The sequence below is a fragment of the Calliopsis andreniformis genome, chromosome 6, assembly GCF_051401765.1.
Source record: "Calliopsis andreniformis isolate RMS-2024a chromosome 6, iyCalAndr_principal, whole genome shotgun sequence".
Classification (NCBI taxonomy): Eukaryota; Metazoa; Arthropoda; class Insecta; order Hymenoptera; family Andrenidae; genus Calliopsis; species Calliopsis andreniformis.
The window spans coordinates 834,535-858,470 of record NC_135067.1 but is presented as its reverse complement, the minus strand read 5'-3'; the positions used below and the strand labels follow the sequence as shown (position 1 = coordinate 858,470).

At 46.7% G+C, this 23,936-nt stretch overlaps 2 non-coding genes and 1 pseudogene across 2 annotated transcripts; all 3 read right to left on the bottom strand.

Annotated features, from left to right (window-relative positions):
* Positions 1–8,538: 8,538 nt before the first annotated feature.
* Positions 8,539–8,729, bottom strand: LOC143181298 (U2 spliceosomal RNA). Its single transcript, XR_013002268.1, has one exon. It is a non-coding gene; the product is annotated as a U2 spliceosomal RNA (small nuclear RNA).
* Positions 8,730–16,010: 7,281 nt separating this feature from the next.
* LOC143181305 (U2 spliceosomal RNA) lies at positions 16,011–16,189 on the bottom strand (annotated as a pseudogene).
* Positions 16,190–23,533: 7,344 nt separating this feature from the next.
* Positions 23,534–23,724, bottom strand: LOC143181297 (U2 spliceosomal RNA). Its single transcript, XR_013002267.1, has one exon. It is a non-coding gene; the product is annotated as a U2 spliceosomal RNA (small nuclear RNA).
* Between the last annotated feature and the right edge of the window lie 212 nt (positions 23,725–23,936).

Below are 23,936 nucleotides of genomic sequence, written 5' to 3'. Positions count from 1 at the left end.
ATGATAAACAGATGTGGGAAGTTTCGTGAAAGTTTTGCGCAGCGACACGGCGGGTGGTCATCCTGTGCGTTTCAAGGAAGGTTTTCTCTTCCTTGAAATGTTTTAGGAAAATGCCACACGTGTGCGTTAGAGGATCTTCCCAAAAAACGGTTGCGAGAGCAGAATCGTCTGAACCGTCCAAGCGGTCGTTTCGCTTGCAGCGCGTCACGATTGTACGCACTCGAGTTTACTTTACTCATTCAGTGTGTTCGTTTTTATTTTCTTTCCTGTAGACTAAGTGTTGCGTTTTTAATAAACTTTTATTTACTTGTTCACAAGCACAATTTATGACCTACCCACGCTAATCCCCAAAACGTTAACGAAGACAAAATAATAGGCTTCGAAGACTGGGGCACAAGAAGAACTTCAAGATTTGCAGATCATGCCCTTGTCTTCATGTTAAGAGGACTACACAGTGGTTGGAAAATGCCCATTTCCTACAATTATTGCGACAGCCAGACAAAAGCACCACAATTAATACAGTGCATCAAGAATATAGTAAAAGCACTGAAGAAAACTGGAATAGAAGTTTTTGCCACTGTATGTGATCAAGGATCGTCGAATGTTGCTGCCATCAACACATTACAGGCAGACACACTGAGGAAAAAATGGAAACAAGGAGAAGAGCACCGTATGTATACATTATTAGGTTTTTCATATAATTTAAAAAATGTAATATTGTGAATCAATGCAATCATTTTATGCTTATAGGTGACATAATTGAAGTAAATGGTATTCAATTGATACCATTTTATGATCCGCCGCACTTAATTAAAGGAATAAGGAATAACTTATTAAATAAGGATCTGGAAATAAATGTGACACCAGGAAGAAAAGAATGTGAAAGGCAATTCGCATCATGGAGAATAATTGAACAGGCGTATAATATGGATATCTCTGGCTACGTGGTTCGCCCCATGATGAAGAGACTCACAAACGAACATGTTGTTCCTGAAAAAATTCCAAAAATGAAAGTGAAGTACGCATCGCAAGTGTTCAGCGAAACAGTAGCGTCACATATAGGATTCCTTAGTCGCCACCAATGTAAGTAAAAGTTATATTTTACTATATGAATAGTATGGACGTTCTGTTATGCTTGAATAACTGATAAAATATTCATTACTACAGGCGTTGTAGAAACAGACCATGACCCATTAAAAATACCGAAGGAGGAAGGCCTCACGACAGCGGAAGTCCTTAACTTTTTCAATAAATTATTTGACTCCGTTAATGGGCATAGTGCAGCCTCAGAACCTCAACTGAGGACAGTCATTTCAGAAGCCAGTGCACATGAAGAATTTTGGTCTGACGCGATTAAATATATAAAATGTATGCGATATGTCCATCCACTTACAAAAATGCCAGTGTCTGGATCACTATGTTTGAAGAATTGGATGAAGACTATCTCCGCATTTCAAGTTCTATGGAGATTATTGAAGACACAGGAATTTAAAAATTTCAAGACAAGATTGATTAATCAAGATCCCTTGGAAAATTTTTTTGGATGCATACGATCTGTTGGGCATCAGAACGTACATCCCACTCCGTACGGCTTCCAGGTGGCATATAAAATTATGCTCATCAATAATATTACCTCCAGCCAAAGTATTGGCTTCAATTGTGAAGATGTCTGCAGTGGACACTTTCTGTTTACATTGAAGAAGCTTTTAACAGAAGAAGAAGAAGAAGATATCCAATCTGCAGTGTCCGAGGTAATAATGGAAGAAACAAGTGCTGCGTCTCAAAGTACTGAAAATATAGCACAGGAAGAATATGAAGAAATTAATAACTGTGCAATTGTAAAGAAAATAATTTGTACTAGCCCTCATAAAGAATGTCAGTTGTGCAAAGCATCTTTTTGCAGATTTAACGAAGATGCATCAATACAAAATGTATTGAAAAAAATTGATATTATGCTGCACAAAACCATGCCTCATGTTTATTTCAGAAGTAAACTCCAAGAACACATGGAGAACATGTTGCATGACGAAATAAACTTATCGTTTATTAAATGTAAGCAGCATGCACAACAGTTAAGAAAGAGAATATTGACTGTGAAAATTTCATATTTTATTAACAAGTGGTGCACCACAGTCAATAACATTCTATGTGGGAAAGACGTCAGAAGGCGACAAGATGCAGTACTTCAGCAAGCACTGTTAAAACAGATGAAGTTTAGAAGATCCGTACGGAAGAAGACCAATTAAACATTATTATCATGTATTTTTATTATTTATTTATGTATTTATTTATTTATTTATTTATGTATTTATTTATTTATTTATATATTTACATATTAATTTATTTATACATTTATATATTATACATTTATATTTTTATTAAATATATATATATTTATATTTATATTTTTATGTTGTATTATAATGTATGCACTTTTAACTACATTATATGTATTTTTATTTATTTATATTATGTATTATATTTATTTATTATATATTTATATTCATATTTATATTTATATGTATTTATATTATATGTATCTATATTTAAATTAAAATTTTATTAAAATAAACTATTGTGTTACAAAACATATTATGTCCTTTAAGCATAAGTTTACTTCTAAGTTTAAAGTAATCGTACTGTAGTAGAGAGGTATATGTATATGTATGTATGCGTATAGAATCGTATAGCTATATATATAGGTTTTAGTTGAGGGATATAAGTTAGATGGCACTGCTAAGGTCCATAAATTACACATGGGAGATTACCCTCCCTGGTCTAGCTTGCGACAGTCAGTTCGACCGATCGTCAAGCTCATATCAGCATAGCCAGTTCCAAGATTTTAAGTAGTTTGGTTACCAGACACTTGAAATCTCACTCGCTTCACAGCTGAAACGTTGTCTCCTGCGACTAGGAAGCTGTTCTGTTCGATTAATACGTATTATACGTACGACAGAGCACCTAGTTCGTCAAAAGGTGACAATTTAGTGAGATTTGCGCTCTTGGAATTGGGGGCTGCCCTGATTCTCTGAGTTTCGTCTTCGTCTAGGAGCAACAAAGGCCGCTGCCTGGTGGATCCCTGAGAGACGGGTTACAACGGAGAGAGATAACGTACGTGCCTATCACCTCTGCGTTACTCGCGCTCTGCCACCCCGTTTAGAAGCAACCCCCGTGTGACGAATAGAAGCACACGGTGAGGTGAACGGAGTCGCGGAGCCTCTGACCGTCCTCAGCCTCCAGGACTAGCAATCGCTAATTATAGCGTGTCTCTCTGCTCGCGAATCCCTAAGTTATCGGGATTCGTACGAAACGAGCCTTTCTATAAGGTGCAAGGCGAAGAGAAGAGGTCCCCCCTCCTCTCAAGCCACTCGCTCATCGACTTTTTTTTCGCACCAGAAAAAGAGTCGATAATACAGTCCACTGCATTACCTTCGTGTTACAGGCAAAGTATTACCACCGACCAGATAATGATAGACCTAACATTCAATGGGGTTTTGTGTCTCAGGTCAAACTGCCTTACCGATGCATAGTTTGTAGACTGAATTAGGCGACCTCTACTCACGAATAACGTTTACGTGGAGAACTATTTCAACCTGTGGTGAAATATCGAATAGTGTGTGTGCTTACATACGTGTGACTTCTCAGAATAGAGTCGAATTTGACAGTTCATTCAATATAGAAAAGGAGCTTTGCCCACCCACGCTTTAGCTCACATACTATGTGTTACGAATTAAAACATTGTAAAAAAATGTTATTTTGCATAGTTATACATATAGTCATGTCGTTACTTTTGTCTCTTCATGATATATAAATATAAACATATATATGAAAATATAATATGTTCTTTTACATAAAAATAATAAACTAACTAATTAAGAAGACCATGAAAAACAAATTCCAACTTAAATAATTAAATATGCTAGCGTTAAGGTATTTTGAGAGAGAGTTTGGGACGGTTATCCGAACGAGAATGTGTCTTTGAGGGATTTATGATAGGGTAATAGGGTCTTAGTCTGCCTGTGGCTGATTGAAGGTGCATGAGATTAAACAGTCCCGTTGGCGCCTGTTGGCTGATGGCTACGTTTGGCCTTCCAGTTATTGGGTGTTGTGTGACTGTTTGGAAGAAGAGCGAGTGTTTAAAGAAGGCAAGCGACCCGACACCGTATTGCTAAAGAATGGGAATATTGTTCCTAAAGGATCTGACCACGGAGTGGGGAAGGCTATGCCTTTCGGTAACAGGACTGTGATGAACCCCACAGCACTTACCCCAACCATTGTCTAAGGAACAGATTTCTTATTCTTCGTATTTTTCTGACAAATGAATTTCAATACAATTTCTTACAAATTTATCCAAACAAATTGAATCAGAGAACCATATATAAATTTTAAAATTGTTTATTATTATAAACAATAATTTAACGGATTTTTTCCAGTTCTATTTAAAAGATCAGAGCGTTATTTATAGCAAGTCATCTTGCGAAATAATAATTGAAACGTTACGAGTATTAAGAAAGTTAAATATATTCTTATAGATATCCTCCAGAAGAATATAGAAAAAAATATAGAATCTCGTTTCAAAAATATCAGTGACCTTGAAATCTCGTAAAAAGAATGACTGGGAAAAATTCTTTCCATTGTTAAATTACATTGTGTAATAATAAACAGGACAAGTATGTAGGTGCTCTCATTTAGCTTGTTTATATACTATAATTATTATGTTTATTTATTATTACTATTTACTTCGAAATACTTTGAAACTTTGAAACTTTACTACATTATACTTTGAAACTTTACAAAGATTGCAAGTTAAAGTAAGTTATTATACAACTATTACAACATATAACAAATATTGTTTCTTAGTACCATGATTTTTTTTAGTTATATACATTAATATATATACATTAAGAAGTTTTTATACTTTAATAGTTCAAATCGTTAGAAAATTGTACTGTTTAATAGCTTAATACATTACAAAATGTTAAACTTTAATATCTCAATGGCTGATACGTAGAGTATAGTTATTATTTATGTAAGTAGTTTGTCTTATTTTCTGAATATTGCAACTTGATTTATATTCTTCATATTTTCTATATTTTGGCAGAAATGAATGAAATTCGCAATATAGTTATTAACTATTACTCTTACATAAACATTCAAAAATTGCGGGCTTAATATAACCTGCCTACTCCATTTTAATTGTAATTCCGAAAATTCGTAGCGTTGCAATCTACTTTGAGACTTCGCCGGTAATATTGGCGGTGACACTAAAATGATAATGGGGTGCTAGCACCCCAAAAATCAGGGACAGAAAAATACATAGGATGTTAGGTCTATTATTACCTAGTCGGTGGTATTACTATCCCCTCCACATAGGCTCGTGAGCGAAGCCTGGAGTCGGGAATCTTCGGTACATCTTGATTTACACTTTCGCTTACCGCCGCGGTTCCCAAAGACACGCAAGATTCAAATAAACGTCGCTACAAAGCCCTTTTAAGGGCCGACAAAGATTGAATTTGTGTATCAGTTTCTTTCGTATACCCTTACTCTCACCTTATCCGGACCTCCGTTAGATCACTTATTTTAAGCGAATCTAACACCTTTATTTGTGCCTCTGGCCACGTGTTCTTTTTGTAGGTTATGAGCGCTTTCTCTGTTGCCTTCGTCGTTTCTTGGGTTTCATTTTCGACTATAGTCCTTTTCTCCTCCGTCGCCTCCAAATCTTTTGTACTATAGTACTAGTAAATCTATCACTATCACTAATTTTACGCAAACTTCGCGTGTTTCGCGGTACGTAAGTTCTATCACGTGCTATTATTTTCGATATAGGTTAATCGTCCGAACACGGCGGCAGTCGCGAGCGCTCTGTAGCCAATGCATGTCGACGTAGAAACGTTTATATAGTTCGGTACATATACGATTGTCAGCTTCTGAATTGAACTAGCGACGGACAGTGATCAATAAATAAATAAAATTAAATGAATAACAGAACAAAACAAAATAAATAGATAAACGAACCCATAAATAAATAAATACATCGATAAATAGAAGAATAAATAAATAAATAAGTAAATAAATAAATAAATAAATAAATAGGTGAAGTAAATAAATAAATAAATAGGCTGGTAAATCTGTATAAATAAGTAAATAAATCAACGACTAGATAGATGGATAAATAAATAGAAACTAACAAATGTACATTAATGGACTAGATTTTTTAGGAGCAGCTCGGCTCTCTCAGGAACAATGAGGCGCCACAGGAGTCAAATCGAGTAGTCTTGTTTAAAAGGAAAGATTAAGGGCTAAGGGTAGTCACGTGACTTTACGAGATTTCCTGGTCGGTACCTGCCGTTACAGTTTTCTTTACAGAAATAAAATTATCCACAGACATGTGGCTGCCTAATGAATGCGAGATGGAGCCACACTATCATTCCCCCTCCACTATACACACTACTATACGAGCCGTATGTACGTGAATTCGGCCCTTCGGATCACTTCGGATAGCTTCGGAAAGACGAGAGAGAAGGCAAATGTCAAATCTTACTCTCGCGTTTCTAAAACGCTATTGTGGTTTGGCCCAAGTCGCCCGCAAGCGACATTGAGCGACACGAGTCATTCGTAAAATATTTCGAGTGGAAACTCTGGTTTATCTGCAAAACTAAATCAGTTTAATAAAAATTACTTTTCGAGTTTATGTAACTTGAATGTAAAAGATGATATACTTACAAGTTTTACACTTTCTACGTTCTTGATACCAGCCTTTAAAAAACAATTAAAACAAGTTCATGATGATTTCATATTAATTTACTTACAAACAATAACAGTAAACGAATTTTAGTTATCTCTTTGTATATGTGGCGAATTATTTCCTATTCGTTTTTCCTTCCGGTTTGGTCTGGGTTAGGTCAGGGTTAGCTCTGGGTATATACAAAATAAGAGAAGACGTTGCTAAAAATACATTAATTTAATATATTTATAATCATCAGAATCACGGTTGCCGCTGCGACCCCGACCGCGGCTTCTCCCATACTCTCATTTACGGACTTTCTTTTTAAAATCCCAGAACTGTAATACGAAAAATAGACACATGTTATTCACGAAATTTACTTCGTTCTTAAACAAAAAATGAATAGATAAATTACTTAGCGCTTTAGCATAAGATCGCTTATGATCTACGTACGTTTTATCGTCATGCCTATCAAAAATCAATATCAAAAAGGCTGCTTGTGCTGTGTTGCGCTTGCCGAAGCGTTTCAAACTTCTTTCCGAATCTTTCCGAAGCCGTCCGAAGCAGTCCGAACCGCCGAGCTCACTTTCTGTTCGAACCTTACAATGTCACTCGGAATGACTTTTCATGGGACTTCTTGTGGGACATGAACGAAACGCGCAGCTCGTATAGTTGCATGTGTAGTAGTGCGTCAAATTCTCGAAACTCGCGTGCCAACTCAGGGCAGCACGGGCCTCCTGATTAGGCGCTGCCTGGTGTGTTCAAGCGGAACTAAACTTGTCAGTTTTTTACTCTGTTTTATCTCTAACATGGCAAAAAGCACTGCCAAATCGCGCTGACGCTTTACGTCCTTATATTGGAAGGTTTTGAGCTGGAAAAGGGCTCATTCGATAGAGGAAGGATCAATCTAGCCCGCGCTGGTCATGATTTCGCTCAGAAAAATCTCTAAATTAGCTAAAAAGGCTTAGATTTCATGGCTGTGAATTTGTCGATTTTTGGTTTACTTTGAACACTCATATTACTGAACATCAGCAGAATCTGATTAAATAATGATCAGCGCGGGCTAGATTGAACCTTCCTCGATCGAATGAGTCCTTTTCCATCTCAAAATCTTTCAATATAAGGACGTAAAGCGTCAGCGCGTAAACCTATGTTTTTGCGTAATTTTGACGGTAATGTCACCGCCCTGACATATCTGATCCTAGGCCTTTAAGTGTGTGTGGGCTGGACAGGTGCTTCACTCCACCGCAAAGGAGAGGGACTGGGGGTGTCAATCGCACACCCCGACCGTCGAATATGTCGAAAATTTGAGGCACCACGCGGTGCCAATTAATTCAGTAAAATAATTGGACTCTAACGAGTCCAATCTTCAAATAATAAAATTAATTCAACGGCCGGGGGAGCACGATGACAAGGACGAAGGAACCGTTCTCGCATAAACACGAGAACGTTGGATAGGATAAACTTCTATTTGAAATAGAAGTGGGATAGAGGAAGGAGGGCTGTGCTTGGACGCGTAGCGACCTCGCACAGCAAGGGAAAGGAGTAGCGGTGGAGTACTACTCACCCACCGGTCCCGCGCTGCCGTCTGCGCACCCACACACACTGGACACTCCCACTCCTGTAGGCACCTCACTGCTCCTGCGTGGTAAGAGTTGCGTGGTTTAAACGCAGGGTGTACTTACCGCTTCTCGGCACACGGCGCGTGGAAAAATAGGCGAAAGATCAAAGTGTAGCGGTCGACCGAAAATTTGATTTTTCGACAAGCGCTTAAAAAAAAAGTGAGTAGTGGCTGTAAATTATTCTTGGAAATAGTTTATTGAGCCAATTCTGGCGGCACTGCAATGCCAGACCGACTCGCGACAGAGGTGGAGCAAGCTCCAACTGCTCCGTCAATTTCCAAAAATCAGATTAATATTCTGACTCCCCAATGGGGAGTGTATCAGATATTAAGCTGATAAGAACAGATAAAAGAGCGTTTATTAAAAAAAATTCATCAAACTTCCCCTGGCGAACATTCTCGTCAGGGGTACATAAAAAAAAGACGCACAGCACTTGAACTGATTTGTAGCCAGTGGTCGTCATACATTAATATCGGAGGGAACTAGCCCAGTCAAAGAACAATATAAATATAATTAGTCAATAAGACAAAACAATAAAAAAAAATCGCACTGAACATCGCTGTGTCCCAACGCTCTATCTCAGGCGATGTAAGCAGGAATTACCCTTGTCAATGCATAAAATTAAGAAAGGTACTGTAATAAAATATCAGTCAGTGCCTGCTCGGCGCGCTGAATACTTGAGCGAGGTCGCTATAGAGCCAGAGTAGTCCCGCGAAAACATATAACTATTGCGCGCCGCCGTCGGTCGCAACCGTCGACGGCATAGCGGCAGGGGCGCCCGCCGGGACCCGGTACTGCCTTACCCCTGAGACATGCTCAACGTAGACGTCCCTCGACCATCTAATGGTCTCCGAAACAATAAGCCTGCGCATCAGAGACGCGTAATGGCGCGAGATGTTGAGGCGCCTCAGCACAGGCTCATTGGCCGGATCCCATGTACCAAGGGCACCAACGACGATCGCATCAACGGTGACGTCGTAGCCCTGAGAGTGCAGACCAGCGGCTAATGGAGAATACTTTAAGATCTTGGATCTCCGAGCATCCTCCATAGCCTTTTGCTGGTTCTCAAAGGCTACCGTGACATCCACGATGTTGATGCGTTTCGCCACGTCGTCGCGGACTACCAAGTCCGGACGGAGCGTGGCTAGATCGCCATCGACACCCTCGACCCGCTGGTTGACGCGGATCGTTCCCCTCAGTCTACAGGCCTTCGCCACGCGCTCCAAAATCACGTCGTGGCGAAGCTGCAGAGCCGCCGAGTGGGGCAGACAGTGGCAAATAACGTGGGGGAGAGTTTCCCTCGCGTACCCGCACCGCCTGCATCGCCGGTCACCAGTGCCCCAACGCCTGGCTCCGTTCAGAGGCAGGACGTCGAGTCGGGCACGGTGGACGAAACGCCACTCGGCAAACCGGACATACTTGCCGTCAATGAGGAAGCCATTGCTGACTCCCGAGCGGGACGACACCTGGTAAACCTTCCCTTGGTCAGGCTTAGCCAGAAGAGAGCAGAGGTAACTCTCTTGTATGGCCATCCTCAGGCGTCGAATGACCTGAGATCTGGCACCCGGTGTTATAAGAGTCCGCCGTCCCTCCGACCCCCTGCATTCGAGCATGAGGCCATCGGAAACGGTATCGTGTCGCCACGCCAGGCAGAGGCGTTGGGCCTGGCGACGCGAGGCGAGTCGAACCCTTGTCCAAAGGCTCGGGTCACCCAGGGGATCGCGGGCGAAGGGTCCTTCCAGGGAACCTGAAAGGAACTCCGCGATTTCCTCCTGGGAGGGCTGGTGGCCAGTTCTTCGTTGGACTGCATCCCTCAGGGAGAGCTTGGCCTGCCTCGCGACCGCCTCGTCTTTGCAGGTAAGCAACCTGAAAGCATTGGCGATCGCGAGAACGTCGGCCAAGTCTGCCATCGGGATGAGTCCGGCCCCTCCCCTCCAAGTGGGGAGGTAAACTACCTCCGCACTTGCGCGCTGGGGGAGGTTCATCCAGCCCTTGACCAGCCGTTTGACCAATTTGTCAAACTTGGACAAGGGTCCCTTCTCGACCGCACCGCTGCGTAGAATGTGGTCCATCCGTGGCAGGATGAACGTCCTAAGAGCGTCCATCTTCTGCCACGGAGCCAGCAGCGATGCGTCGATCGCTCTCGCGTCCTCCATCATCCGTGTGATGGTGGCGACAGGAGTTTGGCTTACGCGGTGTCCTACGGGAACACCCAGGTAGTCGTAAGCCTCTCCCTCTCCCAAGGCTTTGAGCTCCTCCTGTTGGAGGGAAAACACGGTAGGCAGGGCTTTTCGTGAGCTACCCTTACCACGAAGGTGCAGGGTAGCACACTTTTTGGGATTGAACTTCAATCCCGCCCTGGCCGCCGCCTCCTGGATGGTGTCGAGGAGGAGCTTCATCTCCTCCGGGGACGCAGCCACAAGTACGATGTCGTCCGCGTAGGCCAACGAGCGGTGGGTCACCTCCCCCAACCTATAGCCAACGGGCAGGGATTCGATGGTCTGAATCACCCGCTCGATGGCCAAGTTGAAGGTCATTGGACTACCCGGACAACCTTGCTTCACGCCCGCCAAGATGGGGATGTCCTCTGTAAAACCCTGGGAGGTCCGGACTCTGGTCGTGCACCCGGTGTTCATTGAGACCAACAAACGTTGGGTGTTAGGGGGAAGTTGGGCGCCCCTAAAAGCATCGAACAGGACCTCGTGGGGGATGGAACCGAACGCATTCGTTAGGTCCAGCCACGAGGTCACTAGCTCCCGCCCCGTTCTTCGGCTGTCCTCTAGGATCTCCCTTAGCAGGAAGTTGTGCTCGTGGCACCCTTCGTGCCTCAGGAAACCCTTCTGAGGACAGCTTAGCCTTTTGCCCTTTACAGCAAAATCCATCAACCTGTCCGCCATCACTGCGGCGAACAGCTTCGGAACTGTATCGCCGAGCGCTAGCGGACGCCAGTTGGAGAGGTCGCTTCGGTCGCCCTTTTTGTGAATTAACACAGTGTTGGACGACTTCCACGACCGCGGAATGCAGCACAGTCGGAGGCAGCCATTAAATATGGCGGTGACCACGGAGCACCCTGGGTCCGCCCTCTTTATCGCGTCGTAGGTGACACCGTCCGGGCCTGGCGCAGTGTTGTGCGTCCGGCACAGACGGCTGCTCACCTCCGACGCGGAGAAGGGCTTCTCCAACGCCCTCCGTAAGTCACCCTCCTCCTCAGTACCCCACTCCGGCCACACGTGAGGCTCACTCTCCAGGGGTTCCGCAGCCGAGTACATGCGGCGGAAGAACCCGTCGACCGCGACTTTGTCGACTTCGCAAAATGGCGAGGGTCCCTCCAAGATGGTCCGCACGGCCCGGCGACGGTTTTCCCTGTAGAGGCGTTGGAGCCTCGTGGCACTCCTGACGCGATCCTCAACGTCCGGGTGTTCGGGACTCGCTTGAGGATCGCGTTGGCGGTTGCTGCGGGGCCGCGAATTCCCGTTCGCGGATGTTGGTTGCCCCGCAGTCCCCTTGGTCGAGTGAGCCTTGAGGAAGGCGGACAGCTCAGCTGCGGCCTCCTCCAACTCCTCGACCGTAGCGACGGCCTCTGCCTTCGCGATAAGGGCTCTGCGAGTATTCGCGTCATCGCCCCTTCTCGCAGCCAGCTCGGGTCGCCGCTGGGGCATGGACCGCTGGCGCCTTGAGTTGGCGGTTGGCGCTGGGCAGGCACGAGGACGGGGAGCCTGTCCGAGCCCACGACCGGCTCGACCGCGGGGAATGGCACCGGGTTGGCCGAGGGAGGCCGACGCCGGAGCGGAAGTCGTGGGGCGGCTTGACCCGGTCCCGTCGGGCGCCCCGGCCGCAGCCGGAGACGGATGCGCACGACAGCCGCGCTCGATTATGGGGACAGCGTCCTCGGTCCGTTGCGACGCACGCGGTGTACGCGACGTAATTGTATTTTGTGGCGGGCTCGTAGGTGGGAGGGACGGCCCCCGGGGCGACAGTTGATGGGCCTGTGATAGGGACGTCCTTGTGGCCCTTGGAGATAGTGTTGGTGCTGGTGTCGTCATCTTTCGTCTGTCATCACCCCGCACCTCCCCGTCGCTCTCCGAAGAGCTACCACCGCTGGAGATCCGGCGCCTTCCTTTCCTCGTGCGAACCGTCCGCCAGGTGGAAAGGGCAACCTCCGGTGACGACTCCGTGACCGTCAGGGTCGCCAGTTGAGCCGGGGTCGTTGGGGTCATTGGTTGACCCGCGGCCTCACGGATAGTGTCCAAGGGCGAAGAAGGCATCTGTGGCCGCCTCTCACTCCCGATCCCGGGACGTATGTACACGGCCGTTGACATTATGGGGCCACCACACGACGTTGAAGTTGTAGTCGTCGTAGTGAGAGTGGCCCCGCTTGTCGTGGTGACAACCACGGAAATCGGGAGACTACAGCAGACGGTGGTGGGGGATGGTGGTAACGGTATCCCCCTACAATCAGCGGTGTCCGTTAGTTTGGGCCTCTCCTCCTGGTTCGGCGAAGTAAGGATGGCTGGTGTTGTGTTACCAGGAGGCAAACTCACAGCCCTCGATAGCCTGGACCCCGACCTGGTGGTGATGGTCGTTTGTGGAGGACCCTTCGCCCTGGTCCTCTTAGGGGGCTGGACAGGCTTCGGGGGCTGGCTCGAGGCCCTCGTTATCCTACGCGTCACCGGGCTTGGTGTTTTGCCGGGCGACGCGCGTGCCATGGTGGTGGGTGGCGTACTTTTGCTGCTGCTGCCGCTGCTGCTTGGTGGAGTGGCGACAGTTGCAGTCCCTCTCCTGGCCCCGAAAGAGGTGATGGTGGACTGCCTCAGGTTCCGTGAGGCCGCCTCTGCGTAGGTGGTCGGTGGGAGTCGCCGTTGGCCAGAGGGTGGACGGTCATTAGCAACTAGATGTGCGGGCAGTGTTGCTGTGGTATTAGGGGTGGTAGCTCTCGTCGAGCTCGCGGAGGCGGGAGTGACAGAGGTTCTCCCGCTGGTGGTGCTGGACGTCCTTCTCTTATTTGGGGGTGTAACTGTCGCCCGGGTCGCAGACCTTACATTATGGGAGACTGGGGACGGCGTCGCGCGCGTCGAACAGACCGAGGAGCCACTCCGGCTCGTCCTAGTCGCGCCGCCACTTAACCGCGGTGCCGGTGCATTATTGCATACGGACGGCGCTCCCGGAGCACCCGCAGCGGCCCCGGGGTGGGCTTTTGTGACGTGGGCCTTGACATCTTTGAATGGATATCCGCCCACGCCACTGTATCCACAGAAACGACAAACATATTTGATTGTCCACCCCGGGTGGGTCCGCCGGAGATGCTGCTGGAACGCCGTGTGCGTCGGGTACTCAAAAGAGTTACTCTTTGAGGCTTTTTTGCTGAAACACTCGGGACATTTGAGTGCCTCAGCAAAGGGGAATTCTAAAGTGATCCCCCTCCCGGTAGCAGGCATTATCGTGTAGAAGAGAAAAGAAAAAAAAAAAAAAAAAAAAAAAAAGAGAAAGAAAGGAGAAACAGCTCACGGAGCAGTCAATGTGGTAAAAATAAAATGAATGCCCGCACCGCGGGGTGAGAACACTTTTGCACCTGGGCACACCGCGGAAGGTAGAGAAAAAAAAAGAAAGAAAGAAGAAATATAAGAGAAAAAAAAGGAAGAAAAAAAAAAAAAAGAAAAAAAAACAGAAGAAAGAATATAAAGAAGTGATTAAACAGATGTATGTTTATGAATGCGTGCGGCGGCGCGATCTCGAATCTGGGTCAGGTATACTGACAAAGCACACGACGCAAGATAAAATAAGCATACAATAAGAAGATAAATAAAATAAAATAAAATAGAATAGAATGGAATGAGATAAATAAATAAAATATATAGATAAAAGTAGTAAACGTAATAAAATGAATGTGTAGATTAATAGAATAAGAAGAAAAAAGATAAATAGATAAAATAGGTAGTTAACGTAAGTAAAATATATATAATAAATAGAATAAATAGATGAACTGAATAATACAATGAGTAAATGGAAAAAGATAAAGTGAAGTATGTAAAATGAGTACAATAAATAACATAGATAGGTAAAATGACTAGAAAGTATAGCAGAAATATATGTCAATAAAATATAAAATAAATAAATAAATAAATAATTAAATGAATAAATAAATATATAAATAACAAAAACAAAAACAATGTATAAATAGCTGTATGAATCAATATAAATAAATAAATAAATAGCGACGGCAGTAAACAGATAAATCAATAGATAGACAAAAAATAAATAAATGTGTACAGATTCGCACTTACTATCTACTACCGAGCAGGCAACCGACTGTCGTCACGACTAGAGACACACCTATGGTAGATGGGATCGAATAATACAAAGTCAAATAAAATAGGATAAACCACGCAATCTCGCTCACTGGGTCTTATATTGCCGGTGATTGTGGAAGAGAAATAGAATGGAATAAAATAGGATAGAATAGAATAGGATAAAATAGTATAGTACAAAATAGAGCAAAGATAAAAATAGAATAAATACTATACAGTAAAATTGACTAGAAAATAACGAGGAATAAGAGAAAATAAAAAAATAAATAAATAAAGAAAGAAGGAGAAAGAAATGGAGGGAAAAAAAAAAGAAAAAAAAAAAAAAAATATAAGACTCAGATTGCCCAGACCGGGGGGACTCGAACTGCCCCTGTGATGTGCCCACGACAAAGTACGCGTTTCGTACGAAGCACTCTACCAGCTCAGCCAGCTAGCGCTTGTATAATTTGATGTCTATATTTCGTTATAACGGTGAATAAATAAAATAAAATAAATCGGAGCAACACAGATAAATAAATAAACAATCCAATAGGTAGATAAATAAATAAATAGATAAATAAATAATGAGTAAATAAATAGATAAATCTGAATAAATAAGTATATAAATAAATAAATATATAAATAAAACAGCGACTAGATGGATGTGTAGATGGTTAAGAACTGGTAGACATATATTAAAGGACTAGAGCTCTTGGAAGGCAGTTCGAGTCTAGGGAACAGTGGGCACCCGAGGAGTCGAGTCGGATGAACTTATTTTAAGAAAGTAGAGCGCGTGTGGGCTGACAGGTGGTTCACTCCACCGCAAAGGAGAGGGACTGGGGGTGTCAATCGCGCACCCCGACCGTCGAATGTGTCAAATTTAAGGCACCACGCGGTGCTAATTAATAGTGTAAAAATAATTGGACTCTAACGAGTCCAATCTTCAAATAATAAAATTAATTCAACGGTCGGGGGAGCACGATGACAAGGACGAAGGAACCGTTCTCGCATAAACACGAGAACGTTGGATAGGATACTTCTATTTGAAAATAGAAGTGGGACAGAGGAAGGAAGGCTGTGCTTGGACGCGTAGCGACCTCGCACAGCAAGGGAAAGGAGTAGCGGTGGAGTACTTACCCACCGGTCCCGCGCTGCCGTCTGCGCACCCACACACACTCGACACTCCACTCCTGTAGGCACCTCACTGCTCCTGCGTGGTAGAGTTGCGTGGTTTAAACGCAGGGTACTTACCGCTTCTCGGCACACGGCGCGTGGAAAAATGGGCGAAAGATCAAAGTGTAGCGGTTAGCGAAAAATTTGATTTTTCGACAAGCGCTTAAAAAAAAAGTGAGTAGTGGCTGTAAATTATGCTTGGAAATAGTTTATTGAGCCAATTCTGGCGGCACTGCAATGCCACACCGACTCGCGACAGAGGTGGAGCAAGCTCCAACTGCTCCGTCAATTTCCAAAAATCAGATTAATATTCTGACTCCCCAATGGGGAGTGTATCAGATATTAAGCTGATAAGAACAGATAAAGAGCGTTTATTAAAAATTCATCGAACTTCCCCTGGTGAACAATGCTCACCAGGGGTACATTATAAGGATCACAGCAATTAATCGCATGTACAGAGTCATCCATCAATAAAATAATAATTCAGGGGCAAGCCCAGTCACAATAATAAACAATTAGTCAGCATGTACATATAAATTCGTCAAACACGGAATCGCATAGGCTGTGTCGCACGCTCCACGTCCAGCGATGTAAGCGGGTATTACCCTTGTCATTGCACAATAAAAAGAAGGAACAAGTAATACAAGACAATACAATACATATAATCACGTTCAGCACCTGCTCGGTTCGGAATATCCAATGTTAAAAATACAATGTCAGCGATTATTGGAACCAGAGCTGCCCCGCTAAAGCATTCAATTATGGTGCGCCGCCGTCGGTCGCAACCGTCGACGACATAGCGGCAGGGGCGCCCGCCGGAACCCGGTACTGCCTTACCCCTGAGACATGCTCAACGTAGACGTCCCTCGACCATCTAATGGTTTCCGAAACAACGAGCCTGCGCATCAGAGACGCGTAGCGGCGCGAAATATTCAGGCGCCTCAGCACAGGCTCGTTGGCCGGATCCCATGTACCAAGGGCACCAACGACGATCGCATCAACGGTGACGTCGTAGCCCTGAGAGTGCAGACCAGCGGCTAATGGAGAATACTTTAAGATCTTGGATCTCCGAGCATCCTCCATAGCCTTTTGCTGGTTCTCAAAGGCTACCGTGACATCCACGATGTTGATGCGTTTCGCCACGTCGTCGCGGACTACCAAGTCCGGACGGAGCGTGGCTAGATCGCCATCGACACCCTCGACCCGCTGGTTGACGCGGATCGTTCCCCTCAGTCTACAGGCCTTCGCCACGCGCTCCAAAATCGCGTCGTGGCGAAGCTGCAGAGCCGCCGAGTGGGGCAGACAGTGGCAAATAACGTGGGGGAGAGTTTCCCTCGCGTACCCGCACCGCCTGCATCGCCGGTCACCAGTGCCCCAACGCCTGGCTCCGTTCAGAGGCAGGACGTCGAGTCGGGCACGGTGGACGAAACGCCACTCGGCAAACCGGACATACTTGCCGTCCCTGAGAAAGCCATTGCTGACTCCCGAGCGGGACGACACCTGGTAAACCTTCCCTTGGTCAGGTTTAGCCAGAAGAGAGCAGAGGTAACTCTCTTGTATGGCCATCCTCAGGCGTCGAATGATGTGAGATCTGGCACCCGGTGTTATTAGAGTCCGCCGTCCCTCCGACCCCCTGCATTCGAGCATGAGGCCATCGGAAACGGTATCGTGTCGCCACGCCAGGCAAAGGCGTTGGGCCTGGCGACGCGAGGCGAGTCGAACCCTTGTCCAAAGGCTCGGGTCACCCAGGGGATCGCGGGCGAAGGGTCCTTCCAGGGAACCTGAAAGGAACTCCGCGATTTCCTCCTGGGAGGGCTGGTGGCCAGTTCGTCGTTGGACTGCATCCCTCAGGGAGAGCTTGGCCTGCCTCGCGACCGCCTCGTCTTTGCAGGTAAGCAACCTGAAAGCATTGGCGATCGCGAGTACGTCGGCCAAGTCTGCCATCGGGATGAGTCCGGCCCCTCCCCTCCAAGTGGGTAGGTAAACTACCTCCGCACTTGCCCGCTGGGGGAGGTTCATCCAGCCCTTGACCAGCCGTTTGACCAGTTTGTCAAACTTGGACAAGGGTCCCTTCTCGACCGCACCGCTGCGTAGAATGTGGTCCATCCGCGGCAGGATGAACGTCCTAAGAGCGTCCATCTTCTGCCACGGAGCCAGCAGCGATGCGTCGATCGCTCTCGCGTCCTCCATCATCCGTGTGATGGTGGCGACAGGAGTTTGGCTTACGCGGTGTCCTACGGGAACACCCAGGTAGTCGTAAGCCTCTCCCTCTCCCAAGGCTTTGAGCTCCTCCTGTTGGAGGGGAAACACGGTCGGCAGGGCTTTTCGTGAGCTACCCTTACCACGAAGGTGCAGGGTAGCACACTTTTTGGGATTGAACTTCAATCCCGCCCTGGCCGCCGCCTCCTGGATGGTGTCGAGGAGGAGCTTCATCTCCTCCGGGGACGCAGCCACAAGTACGATGTCGTCCGCGTAGGCCAATGAGCGGTGGGTCACCTCCCCCAACCTATAGCCAACGGGCAGGGATTCGATGGTCTGAATCACCCGCTCGATGGCCAGGTTGAAGGTCATTGGACTACCCGGACAACCTTGCTTCACGCCCGCCAAGATGGGGATGTCCTCTGTAAAACCCTGGGAGGTCCGGACTCTGGTCGTGCACCCGGTGTTCATTGAGACCAACAAACGTTGGGTGTTAGGGGGAAGTTGGGCGCCCCTAAAAGCATCGAACAGGACCTCGTGGGGGATGGAACCGAACGCATTCGTTAGGTCCAGCCACGAGGTCACTAGCTCCCGCCCCGTTCTTCGGCTGTCCTCTAGGATCTCCCTTAGCAGGAAGTTGTGCTCGTGGCACCCTTCGTGCCTCAGGAAACCCTTCTGAGGACAGCTTAGCCTTTTGCCCTTTACAGCAAAATCCATCAACCTGTCCGCCATCACTGCGGCGAACAGCTTCGGAACCGTATCGCCGAGCGCTAGCGGACGCCAGTTGGAGAGGTCGCTTCGGTCGCCCTTTTTGTGAATTAACACAGTGTTGGACGACTTCCACGACCGCGGAATGCAGCACAGTCGGAGGCAGCCATTGAATATGGCGGTGACCACGGAGCACCCTGGGTCCGCCCTCTTTATCGCGTCGTAGGTGACACCGTCCGGGCCTGGCGCAGTGTTGTGCGTCCGGCACAGACGGCTGCTCACCTCCGACGCGGAGAAGGGCTTCTCCAACGCCCTCCGTAAGTCACCCTCCTCCTCAGTACCCCACTCCGGCCACACGTGAGGCTCACTCTCCAGGGGTTCCGCAGCCGAGTACATGCGGCGGAAGAACCCGTCGACCGCGACTTTGTCGACTTCGCAAAATGGCGAGGGTCCCTCCAAGATGGTCCGCATGGCCCGGCGACGGTTTTCCCTGTAGAGGCGTTGGAGCCTCGTGGCACTCCTGACGCGATCCTCAACGTCCGGGAGTTCGGGACTCGCTTGAGGATCGCGTTGGCGGTTGCTGCGGGGCCGCGAATTCCCGCTCGCGGATGTTGGTTGCCCCGCAGTCCCCTTGGTCGAGTGAGCCTTGAGGAAGGCGGACAGCTCAGCTGCGGCCTCCTCCAACTCCTCGACCGTAGCGACGGCCTCTGCCTTCGCGATAAGGGCTCTGCGAGTATTCGCGTCATCTCCCCTTCTCGCAGCCAGCTCGGGTCGCCGCTGGGGCATGGACCGCTGGCGCCTTGAGTTGGCGGTTGGCGCTGGGCAGGCACGAGGACGGGGAGCCTGTCCGAGCCCACGACCGGCTCGACCGCGGGGAATGGCACCGGGTTGGCCGAGGGAGGCCGACGCCGGAGCGGAAGTCGTGGGGCGGCTTGACCCGGTCCCGTCGGGCGCCCCGGCCGCAGCCGGGGACGGATGCGCACGGCAGCTGCGCTCAATTATGGGGACGACGTCCTCGGCCTCGGTTTGCGACGCACGCGACGTACGCGACGCATTAAAATGTTGCTGGGGGCTTCTGGGTGGGAGGGATGGCCCCCGGGGCGACGGCTGATGGTACTGCGGTGGGGACGTCGTTGCCGCACGTGGAGGTGGTGGTGATGCTGGCGACGAAAGGTTTATCCTCCGTCTATTCTCGCCCCGCGCCTCCTCATCGCTCTCGGAAGAGCTACCACCACTGCAGATCCGGCGTCTTCTTCTCTTCGTCCGGACCATTCGCCATGTAGGGTCGGCGTCCTCTGGCGACGACTCGATAGTCGTGGGGGTCACCGGTTCACCCGGAGTAGTTGGGGTCGCCGGTTGACCCGTGGCCTCACGGATAGTGTCCAGGGGCGATGAGGGCACCTTTGGTCGCTCCTCTCTCCTGACCCCCGGCCCGATGTAGACGGCAGTTGCCATGATGGGGCCACCACACGACGTAGATGTTGTAGTCGTTGTGGTGAGGGTGGCCCCGCTGGTCGTGGTGACGACTGGGGGGGTCAGGGGACTGCAGCAGACAGTAATGGGAGAGGGTGGTGACGGCTTCCCTCCGCAGTCAACAGCAACCGATGGGTTGGGCCTCCCCTCCTGGTGTGGCGAAGCTGTTGTTCGAGGTGTTGTTTCACCAGGAGGCAAACTCACCGCCCTGGAAAGCCTGGACCCCGACCTGGTGGTGATGGTCGTTGGTGGAGGACCCTTCGCCCTGGTCCTCCTAGGGGGCTGTCCAGGCTTCGGGGGCTGGCTGGAGGCCCGCGTCGTCCTTCGTGTCACCGGGCTCGGTGTCTTGCCCGGTGACTCTCGTGCCCTGGTGGTCGGTGGCGTTTTTATGCTGCTGCCGCTGCTGCTGCTGCCGCTGCTACTCTTTGAGGCGGCGACCGTTGATGCCCTCTTGCTGGTCCCGGTGGTGGTGATAGTGGACTGTTTCAAATTCCGTGAGGCCGCCTCCGCATAGGTGGTGGGCGGGAGTCGCCGTTGGCCAGAGGACAGACGGTCGTTGGGGGCCGACGATGTTGGTGGTGTTGCAGTGGCGGTAGGCGTGGTAGCTCTCGTTAAGCTAGAGGTGGTGGGGGTGACGGAGGTTCTCCCGCAGATACTGGCCGACGTCCTCCTTGTAGTTGCGGGGGTGGCCGTCGCCCGCGTCGCGGGCCTTACAATAGTAGTTTGGGCGGCGGGGGATGGCGTCGCACGCGTCGAACGGACCGAGGAGCCACCCTGGCTCGTCCTGGTCGCGCCGCCACTCAACCGCGGTGCCGGTGCATTATTGCGCGGGGACGGCGCTCCCGAAGCACCCGCGGCGGCCCCGGGGTGGGCTTTTGTGACGTGGGCCTTAGTGTCTTTAAATGGGTACTTGCCCACGCCGTGGTACCCGCACAATCGACAAATATATTTCATTGTCCACTCCGGGTGGGTCCGCCGAAGATGCTGTTGGAGCGCCGTATGCGTCGAGTACTCAAAAGAGTTGCTTTTCGACGCCTTCTTTGTGAAGCACTCAGGGCATTTGAGTGCCTCAGCAAAGGGATATCTTAGAGTGATCTCCCTCACGGTGGCAGGCATTGTCATTGATAAAAGGGAGGGGGAGTAATAATAAGAAAAAAAAAAAAAAAAAAAATCAAATTAAAGCTCCAGTCCTATAGAAAGGTAATAAGAATGAATGACTGCCCCGCGAGGTGAGACCACCGTATGGCACCGGTCAGTTCGCGGCAGATTTATAAGGGATAAATAGTTAATATATATAAGTAATTCAGTGGTGGAGGCGGCGCGATCTGGAATCAGTGTGGGGTAAGCTGAGGAAACGCACGCGGTAAGTATATATATAGTATAAATAGCTAAATAAAATATAATACTTTAATAAATAAATAAATATAGTAGTTAAAAGAAATAAAATTGAGTCAGTAAAGAGGATAAAATAGATAACTACTGAACGGAAATATATAAATAAGTAAACAAAACAGAACAGTAAATAAATAAATAAGACGGTGAAAGAAAAAGAAAAGAAATAAATAGATAGATAAATAAATAAATATATATGTAAATAAGTAAAATAATAGATATATAAATAAATAAATAAATAAATAAATAGGACAGTAGAGAAATAAATAAATAAATAGATCAAGTAATATATAAATAAATAAGTAAATAAGTAAAATAGTAAAAAGTATATATATAAATAAATCAATGTATAAAACGGTGCATAAATAAATAAGTAAAATGATAAAAATATATATGCATAAGTTAGTCAGTGAATAAATAAAACAATGTGAGAATAGATAAAACAGTAAAATAAGAAAATGTAAATAAATAAATAAGTGAATAAATAAATATAGCAATGAATGTGTAAATAAATATATCGATAATGTATATATAAACGTGTAGATTTGCGCTTACTATCAATTACCGAGCAGGCAGCTGACGATCGTCGTGACTAGAGTAGTAGTAATTTTCGTAAAACACAGTAATTAAAATAAATCACGCAACTCTATACCTTGATTTTGGCCACAGGTGAACAGCAATAGAAATGGAATCCCGTGTGTCAAATAAATAAATGAATACATATAAGTAAGTCAGTAAGTAAAACAAGATAAAGCAGTATAGAATAAAAGGAAGAAAAAAAAAAAAGAAAAAGAAAGAAGAGAAAAAAAAGAAGGTAGAACGAAAATTTCCCCGTGGCGGGATTCGAACTGCCTCTCTAACACGCACGTCGTGACTCGACTGTGTACGTGCTACCGCATGGGCTACTGACTAGTTCTGCAATACAGTCTGTACAAACCGTAGTATACAGTACCGGTTTCTAAATTGAATAAGCAGAATTCGAGCAACAATTAATTTTACGTAAATATAGTAAATAAATAAATAAATAAATAAATAAATAAATAAATAAATAAATAAATAAATAAATAAATAAATAAATAAATAAATAAATAAATAGATACAGAATACAACAGATAAATCAACAGCCCAGTATACATACATAAATAAATAAATAGATAAGTAAATGTATAAATAAATAAATAGACAAGTAAATCAATAGGTAAAATAAATAGATCAGTACATAAATAATAACTAAATAAATAAATGTCTCGATGGATAGGAACTAATGAACATAGATCAAGAGACTAGAAAAGTGGCAGTTCGGATCACACGAATGATGAGACCCACAGGAGCCGAAGTAGGTGTACTCATTTAAATAAATGTGTGTGGGCTGGACAGGTGGTTCACTCCACCGCAAAGGAGAGGGACTGGGGGTGTCAATCGCACACCCCGACCGTCGAATGTGTCAAAATTTGAGGCACCACGCGGTGCCAATTAATGCAGTAAAATAATTGGACTCTAACGAGTCCAATCTTCAAATAATAAAATTAATTCAACGGCCGGGGGAGCACGATGACAAGGACGAAGGAACCGTTCTCGCATAAACACGAGAACGTTGGAGAGGATAAACTTCTATTTGAAATAGAAGTGGGACAGAGGAAGGAGGGCTGTGCTTGGACGCGTAGCGACCTCGCACAGCAAGGGAAAGGAGTAGCGGTGGAGGTACTCACCCACCGGTCCCGCGCTGCCGTCTGCGCACCCACACACACTGGACACTCCCACTCCTGTAGGCACCTCACTGCTCCTGCGTGGTAAGAGTTGCGTGGTTTAAACGCAGGGTGTACTTACCGCTTCTCGGCACACGGCGCGTGGAAAAATAGGCGAAAGATCAAAGTGTAGCGGTTAGCGAAAAATTTGATTTTTCGACAAGCGCTTAAAAAAAAAAAGTGAGTACTGGCTGTAAATTATGCTTGGAAATAGTTTATTGAGCCAATTCTGGCGGCACTGCAATGCCAGACCGACTCGCGACAGAGGTGGAGCAAGCTCCAACTGCTCCGTCAATTTCCAAAAATCAGATTAATATTCTGACTCCCCAATGGGGAGTGTATCAGATATTAAGCTGATAAGAACAGATAAAAGAGCGTTTATTAAAAAAAATTCATCAAACTTCCCCTGGCGAACATTCTCGTCAGGGGTACATAAAAAAAAGACGCACAGCACTTGAACTGATTTGTAGCCAGTGGTCGTCATACATTAATATCGGAGGGAACTAGCCCAGTCAAAGAACAATATAAATATAATTAGTCAATAAGACAAAACAATAAAAAAAAAATCGCACTGAACATCGCTGTGTCCCAACGCTCTATCTCAGGCGATGTAAGC